This window comes from Lactuca sativa, chromosome 6 (genome assembly GCF_002870075.4).
Source record: "Lactuca sativa cultivar Salinas chromosome 6, Lsat_Salinas_v11, whole genome shotgun sequence".
In the NCBI taxonomy this organism is placed as follows: domain Eukaryota; kingdom Viridiplantae; phylum Streptophyta; class Magnoliopsida; order Asterales; family Asteraceae; genus Lactuca; species Lactuca sativa.
The window spans coordinates 142417463-142427626 of NC_056628.2; the positions used below are offsets into that span (position 1 = coordinate 142417463).

The 10164-nt window shown below is 35.6% G+C and overlaps 1 pseudogene; it reads left to right on the top strand.

The window, feature by feature from the left end:
* Window positions 1–4154: 4154 nt before the first annotated feature.
* On the top strand, window positions 4155–9066 carry LOC111918143 (vacuolar fusion protein MON1 homolog; annotated as a pseudogene).
* Window positions 9067–10164: the final 1098 nt, after the last annotated feature.

Sequence of the window (10164 nt, forward strand, 5' to 3'; positions counted from 1 at the left end):
ATTCTAACTCCAAGTAGTAGCACAAGATTCTAATCTTCAAGTAATGCGATCGAAATCCATTTCTTCACGATTAGATTCCGCTCACTTCTTTCCTTAAGCTTCCTCTCTTTTTTTCGATCCTATAAGACATCGAAATGTAATCTTATCACATCATGTATTAAGAATCTAGAATAGGAACTTAAAAGAGTTAGTTAATGGATTTTACCTAAAGCAGAGCCATACGTTTTGACTCTCCCATCTCTTAGATCTCTTAGGTAAATATGGCAGCTTCGTCTCCAATGCCCCTTCTCTTGGTAATAAAAGCAAATTGAATCTTTTGGAATAGCACACGGAACTACTTCTGACTTTGCCTTTCTCTTATGATCAAACTTTTCGATCATGGCATGCCTTTCGTTGCCATTGCCTATATCCATAGAGGTCTGGAAGGCCGATCCACTAATCAACTTTGCTTTTCCAGTGCGCCAAATCATTGTTGATTTAGCAGCAATAAGCATATAGGTGAGATCAATAAGGGTTACATCGTGGTTCATCATATAGTACTCTCTTACGAACTCACTATATGAGTTAGGAAGTGACTGAAGAACCCAGTCAACAGCTAATTCCTCACAGACAACAGATCCCAACATTCTTAATCTATCAATGTGTGACTTCATCTCTAGGACGTGTGCACACACCGACTTTCCTTCTTCATGTTTACTTGCCAAAAGGGCTTGAGTGAGTTTGAACTTTTCAATCTTTCGAACTTGTGGGTTAGGGAGAATAATAGGAGGAGGTGGAGGAAGTGAAGCATGATCTCTTGTTCCTCGATCGAATCGTGGAATATCATCTTCATGTGGAAAGCTTGTTCCACGGGATTTGGGAATACCATAGTTGTCATACTTTGACATCTAAAAAACGGGAGAAAACAAATTCAAGTTAGTTGATGAGAATCCTCGATGTGACACCCAAATGAAACATCGAGGCTAGGATCCAACACAATACACTACAACCTAGAAAAGGGATGCCATAATCTAGTTGCAAAATATTTGAAGGTAGGTAAATGACGATTTACCAATTTCCACCAAGAAAAACGAAAAAGAAATTTAAGTTTTAAATCCATTGAAAATTCCTAGATCTTTTGAGATTCATTGAACATTTCAATGGCATGTTTAAATCTCGATATGCCCCTTTAGTTTGTGACTGGGATACCGAGGATCACAAAGCGGGTGTGAATAACCATGCAAACTTACATGGTGCCCCCACATGTTACAGTCACCTATTTGATGTGCCGGTTAACCACACACGCTCCACCGAACTATGACAAACATTGAGTTGCCTTTGCTTAGACCTATTTAGTGTGCCGGTTAACCACACACGCTCCACTAAATGTCTTCGCAAGGGTACAAAGTGTAATTTCATGGAATTGCATCAATTCACTTTTGCCTAGAGTAACTAAGATTGGGAATTTGTAAAAAAAATATTTAGTTACTTTTGTACTTCATTATAGTTATAATGGAAGGTTTCTGTCCTATCCTACCCGTTCGGCTAACGACCCTCCACTAGTCAAGAGTGCGGTGGGTAAGAGTGGATACCTATTCAATCGCCATTTTATAGGCAATTTCCTTAAACACCCCTTATAGATCAGCTTCGTGAATGAGGCCTACTAACGGTAAGATTGACTTTTACTCATACATATATATAATGTTAGACTTTTAATGTTATATATAGTATAGGGTGTATTTTACACTTTTAAAATACTAGGTGGTCTAATTTAATAAATTACACTTTTAATTTAACTAAATGTGAACCTAAACTTTATGGATTTATTAAATCTCATTTAATTATACACCTTAATTAATTAATAAAACCATAAGGGTGTGATTTGAACTTTTCAAAACAATACTAGGGTTTTAGAATTTAACATTTCTAAATTAGACTATTAATCAACTTTTAAATTCCAAAACTTGAGGGCAAGTTTGAAACTTTTCAAAACACAAAGGATCAAATAGCAAATAATTTAAATTAAACAATTAATTTAATGATTATCTAAATTTGACCTACAATCAATTTGTTGCAAGATAAGTTACCCAATTAATACAAATAATCAAACTTTAATCATATAAGGAAGTTATTATCTAATCAATTGGTAATTATCTTTTTTTTAATTAAGGATATACTCAAAAATATGTTTAAAATCGGATTTTAATGACCTAAAACAGATAAGGCAAATATCCATGAGTAAAACAGCAAGAAATCCCGAAACTGCCTCCTTCTGATGCTCGAACTCGCCGAGTTCCTCTATGGACTCGCCGAGTTGGAGGTACTCGCCGAGTCCACATTGGAACTCGCCGCGTTCATCAGACAGGGGGGACAAAAAATCGATTTTATAGCTTGAACAAACAAACAAGGCATCAATACAATAGAAACCAATCTATGCTCTAATACCACTGATGGGTTTTAGCCATAATGCTCTAATCCTATGTGCTCATGAAAACCCTAATGCTTGGATCTAGGTTTCTCTATTGTACATGCAATTTATCCAAGACTTTAAATCCTAGTTCTAGCATACAATTAATCATATTAACATGTGAAAGGGTTTTTAGATCTTACCTTGATTGTTATGTAGTAATAACAATCTCAAATTCTCCTTGTAATGACTTTAGAAAGCTTAGAGTCACAATTGTCACTCCTCTAATGGCTCACAAACACCAAGAGCAAGAGGATGAAGAATGAGGAGAGAGGAGGTTGCCCAAAACCGTCCAAAACCCTAAGGAGTTACTTCCACACGTTTTGGTGCTCTATGGATCTTTAAATAATGAGGCTATTAGGGTTATGAAACAAGGAAACCCTAATTTGGATGCTTAGGTCCTAAGCAACCCATGGACTCCTTCCTTAAAGGCCTAGAACGATTTCTAATGGGTTTCCCCATAGAATTCATCCACCCCTTTAATATGGAGTCCATTAGCTTAATATTCAACTATCATACAATTGACAGTTCTAGTCCCTTAAGTTTAACTAATGTCTTTTAGCCACAAACTTAATTCTTATTAATTCTTGACTAATATTAATTAAACAATATGATTTCTCCTTTAATATATTATTCTCATAATAAATCATAATTAATCCTTTCTCTCCATAATTCATCCTATCAAATTGCTTTGGTGAAGGCAACCCAAAAGGACCATGCACCATCGGGTCAAGTACATACCAAAATAGTTATGGACTTAGACACTAATCCAACACAAAAGTCCATTAAGTGCTTAATACTTGGGACCTCAACGTCTAACTCCAGATCTGAGTCTATTAAGGTGTCCTAGGGAATAAATTTGGCAACTTTATGCCCTTACATGCCACATGGGACCCCAATACTTCATTATTCCCATTAAGACAACTTTTAAGACCTTAAACTCATGCATGGTCCTAATACAACCTTCAATATGGCATTTTTACGCATCAAGCATGTCCAAGGAGCTTAGATCTAACATTTCTAGCCTATGGAGTTGCTCAAACTCACAAGAAAGGTTCCATGAACTAAAATTGGACTTCACAACAAACCCTAACTCAAAATCGCAAAAGAGATAGCAAGGTCTAGACTTTTTACCTCCAGAAGTTCCTCAAGATGAACTAGATGCAGAATCTAGAAGCTCAATAACATCGAAGACTTGATCACCACCTTCTCCTTCTTATAAACCCACTAAAATGGCCACTAAAACACTTTTAATCTCAAAGATTACACTCTCATGCAAATCTAAGGATTTGGGATAATAATAGACTTTGAAGGCTGTCTAGGGTAAGGTCCAAGCAACATAAGAGTGTTTAAATAAGGGCCTTGCCCTAAAATTAGGGTTTTAGTCTTGAGCCACGTACTCCCCGCGTACCTGGTGCATGCCCATGACCAGCCTCCCCTAGTACGCTAAGCGTACACTTATCTATGCCCAGCGTATGTAGGGACCCTTTTCGCAAAGAAAGTTCATTCTAAGGGAAAGAAAAGTAATTACCTGAATTCCGACTGTTACATCGTCATTGCTATCACATGGGTCATGGCTCTTGTCACCTTTCTTTGAATCCAAACCATTGATGGAGATGTTGTCAGAAATAAATAGAAGAAAAGTCCAAATCAATGGTACCGTAGAGGCGGAGAGGTGGTTTCCACCGGGTTCCACACAAATATAGAGATGTCGTTGCCGCCTAGGGTTTTAGATCGAGCTCCAACACTTGTTTGGGGATCAGTAACACAAGAAATGAAGTGTGCAAGATGAAGGGTTGGTTGTTACAGATCCGATTCTTCATGTTTGATGGAGGTCAACATCATCAATGTGAGGTTCTTTGATAGTAGTGGGATTCAGGGTGACCCCCAATGCATCGATTCACTACAAGAAAAATGGCCTTTAATGACGCACAAACAATGACACTCGCATATTTAGGATACGCATTCTTGTGTGTCCATAAAAATAATGTTAGGTTTCCAAAAACTGAAGGATAGAGGACACGTATTTTGGCGTGCCCTTAAATTTGTGTCTAAAAAAAACACGGAGGGAACCTTTTATAAATAGTGTGTCGTCTAGGCCTGCCGTTTTATAATATTTTAATGAAACACGCGTCTCCATCCATATAGCATCTCTGTATACCTAAGGAGGGAAATGAAATCCCAAAAATCAAAAGCCCCACTAATTCTCCTCTCCCATTTTCCATCAGTTATGCTATTGATTTTTTGATTCGTTCACACTCTAGAACAAGTACATACATCACTCTCTTATTATTCTCCTTTAATTTCTTACTCTTGCAATTAAGGATTTAGGGTTTTTTCATATTACTGTTCCAATTTTTTTTGTTCAGGTTTGGATTTTATTCAAATGGCATCCCTAAAGGAAAGTCTAATGCGTCGGGCCGTCGGCCCATGGTGTCGACAGTCCGTCTCACCATCCCAGCTGGCGGAGGAATACCTGGACCACCGGTGGTAGTAGGTCAGTACAAAGTCAACGCTTGCACCCAAAAATACAAATTGGAAGACCTGATCGCTGGCACTGTGATGTTTTCAAAGACAAACTTTTGAGATGAGTGTTTGTTTCCCTTTAGTGACCCGATTTCTTAAAAACGTTGGTGGAATTGACTCCGGGAGTGGGCGTGCAGGTCGTGTTGCTGCATCAACCGTAACCCTAAAACACATCTATGAAATCACAAAGGTGAAGCAAGTAGATCCGTAGTCCAATTTCTTCCACATCGAGCCTCACACTAACTGGTTCGGCAACTACAACTCCCTTGATTGTAACGTCGATCAACAACTACGAACCATAATCGCTAACTGCATGGATAAGGTACTTGTTGGCTATTAAATTCTATTCATCTTAATTTCCCCTTTCATATATGTTTTTCATTAGTTCTTTATTTGTATAATCAACCACTTTCTCCCAAAGATGAAAGGATTGTTTCTCCAAATCCTTCTCCAGATGCAACCCTCACAGGGTTCATGAGAAATATATCCAACTAATTATTGGAAGAGCATTATTGAAAGCTTAACTAGTGTTCTTGATAAATTCATATTTTTCGTGCTCATGAGTTTGAGGAACATGCTGATGAAAAAACTAGGCTTTTATTACTTCTTTTTGTTACATTTTTGTTACTTCTTTTTTTTACATTTTCTTGTAATCTGTAGGGGGTCTTCAAGGAAACATGGACAGGGGTAAAACAGATAACAATCGTCATATGAAGCTTATGCACTTGTATCTTTTTACAACAAGGTGCAGACCACTGCTCTTATATCTTTTCTTTTGTCCTATTCCTTAAGTAGTAACAACCTTTTTCTTGGATTTTGTAGATTATGAAAATCATGACATGTTTGCATCTGTGGAGACAATTTGGAGATAAGAGTCTATAAGTTATGCAATTTTTGAAATCAAGATCATTGATTGTTCTTCATCTTTACAATATGATTTTCTCCATTGTATGATAAAACCCTCCAAGACAGCCATTACCAAATCAATATCATAAGTTTGATGATGATCACCAAAAGAGTCATGATCATGTGAAGGTAATAATAATATCAAATCATTTGGTGTTGCCTCCTCTAACTAAAAGCTACATTTCCTAATGAGTATCATACGTATGGATGGAGATGCCCCTAAAATACTCACCATGCTAAGGAGTCTCAGTAGGAATCGAACTGAAACTGATCCTCTATCTTCTGGAATAAGGCTTACAATTATCTCAAGTTGTTTCTTTCTGTTTAAAGATTCTTCTTGAGTGATTTGAGAAGATGTTGATGTTTTAGGCCGATCAGATCTACCGCTTGTAACATCTGGAAGCCAATGACATGCATAAACATGCAAAGCTTCACCTATAAGCTTTGGTGGAATCATGTCTGTTGACCTTACAGTATTAATGACACATCTGAATAGGTCTATATTAAGGTCTGCTATATCTTCTATCCACCAATCTTTGGGTGGAGATTTGTGCTTCTTTTGAAATTGGTAATTTTAGGAAGAGTTGTTGATGGAAGAAGCCCAAGTAGGTCTCCTGTAAGGTAAAAAGACGTAAATGCCCTTATCATTGAAAATAGCATCCGTAAAAAGTTTTTTTTGTCTGTTTAAAGTTGATGTTTTGTTAGGAACCTGATGGACTATTCACTATTCTATACGTGTTTTTTACTTACATCAATGTTTTTATTTTTTGCTAACAGGCAAAATAGAAAACTGGATGAGATGTATGACCAATTGAGAAGTGAGTATGAGTCGGTCAAACGGTCAGCCATTCAACCTGCAAACAACTTCTTCTCAAGGGGTGGTGATTCTGATCTGTTTTCTAGTCCTGCTAACATGATGGATAACAGAGATCAAATATTCTCTTTGAGAGGTCAAATATCAGTCAAGGCTGGTCAACAGGTGAGTCAAACCTATCACATTCAAGATTCAAGTTTCTATAGCTTCTCCCACATATTTTAACATTATGTTGTTACTGAAATTGCATATAAAATTTAACCATTTGGTATAGCTTCAAAAGAAATGAAAGCTATAGCTTCTCCCACATATTTTAAATTTTGCCCTTAATTCTATTGTTTACTGTTATTAGGTTAACCAAATTGGATCCGTAACTGAGTGTATAGAAGTTGTGAAGATGTCCAAGCATGCTGGGTGAGGTGTAATGGCCAGTCACCGAAGGTACAAAAATCCCTTTCAAAATATATATATATATATATATATATATATATATATATATATATATATATATATATAAATTACTTTTTCTAAAAAAATAAAAAATATATAATATTCTTGAAATATGAAATAATTTATTATGTTTGCAGCGGTCTTGTAAACACTGAAATCACTCAAAACTCAAAACAGTATATAACAAGAAACAAATATTCAGTAGATTTCTAATATAATGACTTGTGTTGATTCAGTTTTTGATGAATTGGTTCCGGGTGAAGGGTATAAGGATTCAGCTCAAAAGCTGAAGGCATTTAAAATGGGAAAGAGCTCAGTTCACAAGATATGGAAATGAACACAAGCTAGCAGGATTTTCAGCAACTCTACAAGCCATTATTTCCTCTGTTGAACACGGGTATATTAAATACATATCACCATCGCTTATTATTATTTTTTTTATACAGGTGGATTTACTCTTGTTGTTCTATATTTATTTTCTCTTAACTCTAATAGTTTGGTTCATTGATCTCTTTTTTTTTCAGGGGCGAGCGGATTCATTTGATTAGGGCAGGAAAACACCAGGTTAGATAAGATATGTTGTAGTTTTAACAAAATATACTAAAACCAAATATGGTTTTTTTTCCTTTTTTGGTGGACAGGTGGCTTTTCTTGTAAAAGGACCAATTCATTTAGTTTGCATAAGTTGTACAGAAGAGCCTTATGAGTCATTACGTAGTCAACTGGAACTTCTTTATGGCCAGGTTGGTACCTTTTTGTATTTTACATTCTTATTATCATTATTATATGATTTTATACATTTGAGTTTTGAGATATATCATTTTACATGGGATGCAGATGGTGCTTATACTCACAGAGTCTGTAAGTAGATATTTTGAGAACAATCCAAAGTTTGATATGACGCCTTTACTTAGAGGAATAGATGTTGTTTTCTCTTCCCTCTTCCACTCTTTTAGGTTGGTTCGTTTGATCTTATTTTATTTTCAAAATTATAACAATGTCAGTATTCCATCAAATTACAAAACCAAAAATTATGCATTTCATTGTTGTTGTTTTTTTCAGGAACCCTGCCTCTTTTCTTCATGCATACACCTATCTTCCCCTTCCTTGTGCAACAAGGCAAGCTGTTGCTGCTATCTTGCAAGATGTTTCTAATTCAGGCGTCATCTATTCAATGCTCATGAGTAAATACAAGGTTTTTTCTTTTTTTTTCTTTTTACCTCATAAATGGATTTCTTTTATGTAATTTATTTTCTTCAAATGTAGGTTGTGAGTCTTGTAGGTGCATAGAAAGCACAACTCCATCTTGATGACATGCTGCTTCTTGCTAATTTTGTCATGTCATTTGAATCTTTTAGGCAAGTTCATTATGCCATCACTTTTTATTTTCCATATTAATTGTGTGTGTGTGAAATGTTACATGTTTGATGCAGGACATCTGAGTCATTCTCCCCCATATTTTTACCAAGATACAATTCCATGCCCTTTCTACATGCTTATGTTCATTATTTTGATGTAAGTGAGAGAAACTTTAATTAAGTTTTTCTTATGATATTTTTTTCACTACTCACTAGTGATTGTTACAAGATGATACATACCTGGTGTTGCTAACATCTAATTCTGATGCCTTCTTTCATCTAAAAGATTGTCGGTATGTATTTATTTATTCATTTGTTAAAGAACATTCCATTTAATACACATTCGAAACTATATCGTATAATTTGATTTATCAATTAATTTGATTTCAATTCATTTGGCAAGGTCACACTGTAAGGTAATTATTTGATTTCCTTTCTTATATATTATATATTTTCACAATAGATTTAACATTTAATGCCTTTATTTTACATTGATGTAGGATGGTAAAGCTTATGAGGCAGTGCAAGAATGTGAAGAACTAAGGAAGAAATGTTTGTATTTGTGAGTATTGCCTTCTCTTTCATTCCTACTTCGTTAGTTATTGCTATTATGAAGGTAGGCCACTCTTCGGTTGTATTTTCACATAATTGACAAGGAGCTGTTGTATCTATTCAGACTAGGCTTAGAGCAATGATTGCAAGAGATGAGTTCAGAAGAAGAAGAAACAAGGCTGCAACTATAGTTCAGGTACTATGGATGAATTATGTTTGTAAAGTATTTATGAAAATGATTAGAAACAAGGGTGAATTTGTATAGATTAGTTAGCTACTTGTAGGTTGATCTTGAATAAGCAAAGGGGCAATGGATTGTATTTTTTGTATCTAATTTGTTTGTAAATTTTTGTTACAACTTCTATTGATTTGTGTTATCTTTCCATGGAACGATTATTTGTATGACATTAAATTTATGCAATGGATTCTATTTTTTGTATATGATATTTTATTTTCTATTATGAAACATTAAATACAAATTTAATTTGAAAATAAGTAAATCTATAAATAATATTTTTTTAAACATTTAAAATTATGATACGCAAAAATGTGTGTCGTCTTCATTATGACATGGCCTTTCTTGACGGGGGCTTTTTTGATACGCATTGCGTGTCATTAACACGCGCGTCGTAAGGTTACGACACGTGAATGCGTGTCGTCTTCCTTTATGACAGGGCCTTCCTTGATACGCATTGCGTGTCGTAAACGCGCGTCGTAATTGCGCGTCATAAATGAGCGTCGTAAATGCGCATCGTTTCTCTTTATGACAGCGCCTTCCTTGACGTGCATTTGCGCGTCCTCTGAGCCTTTTACGATGCGTAATGAGCGTCGTAAAAGACTGTTTTTCTAGTAGTGATTTGAATCTTCTTTCTGCTCCTACAACTTATGGGTTTCGATTTACAAGTTTATAGTTTGATTTTCAGGTTTAAGGTTTCGTTAGATTTGATTTCAGCTTATAAGTTTATCAATTTCAAGGGGGCCATCAATTTTTTTGGGAAGGAAAAATGTGGGATGTGTTCAATGTTGGTCGGACATAAGGCCTCTCTTCTAAAATAAGCGGTGGGAGAGAAATAGGAGTGACATGTCGCAGTTTTAGGTTGTGATAGGTGGTA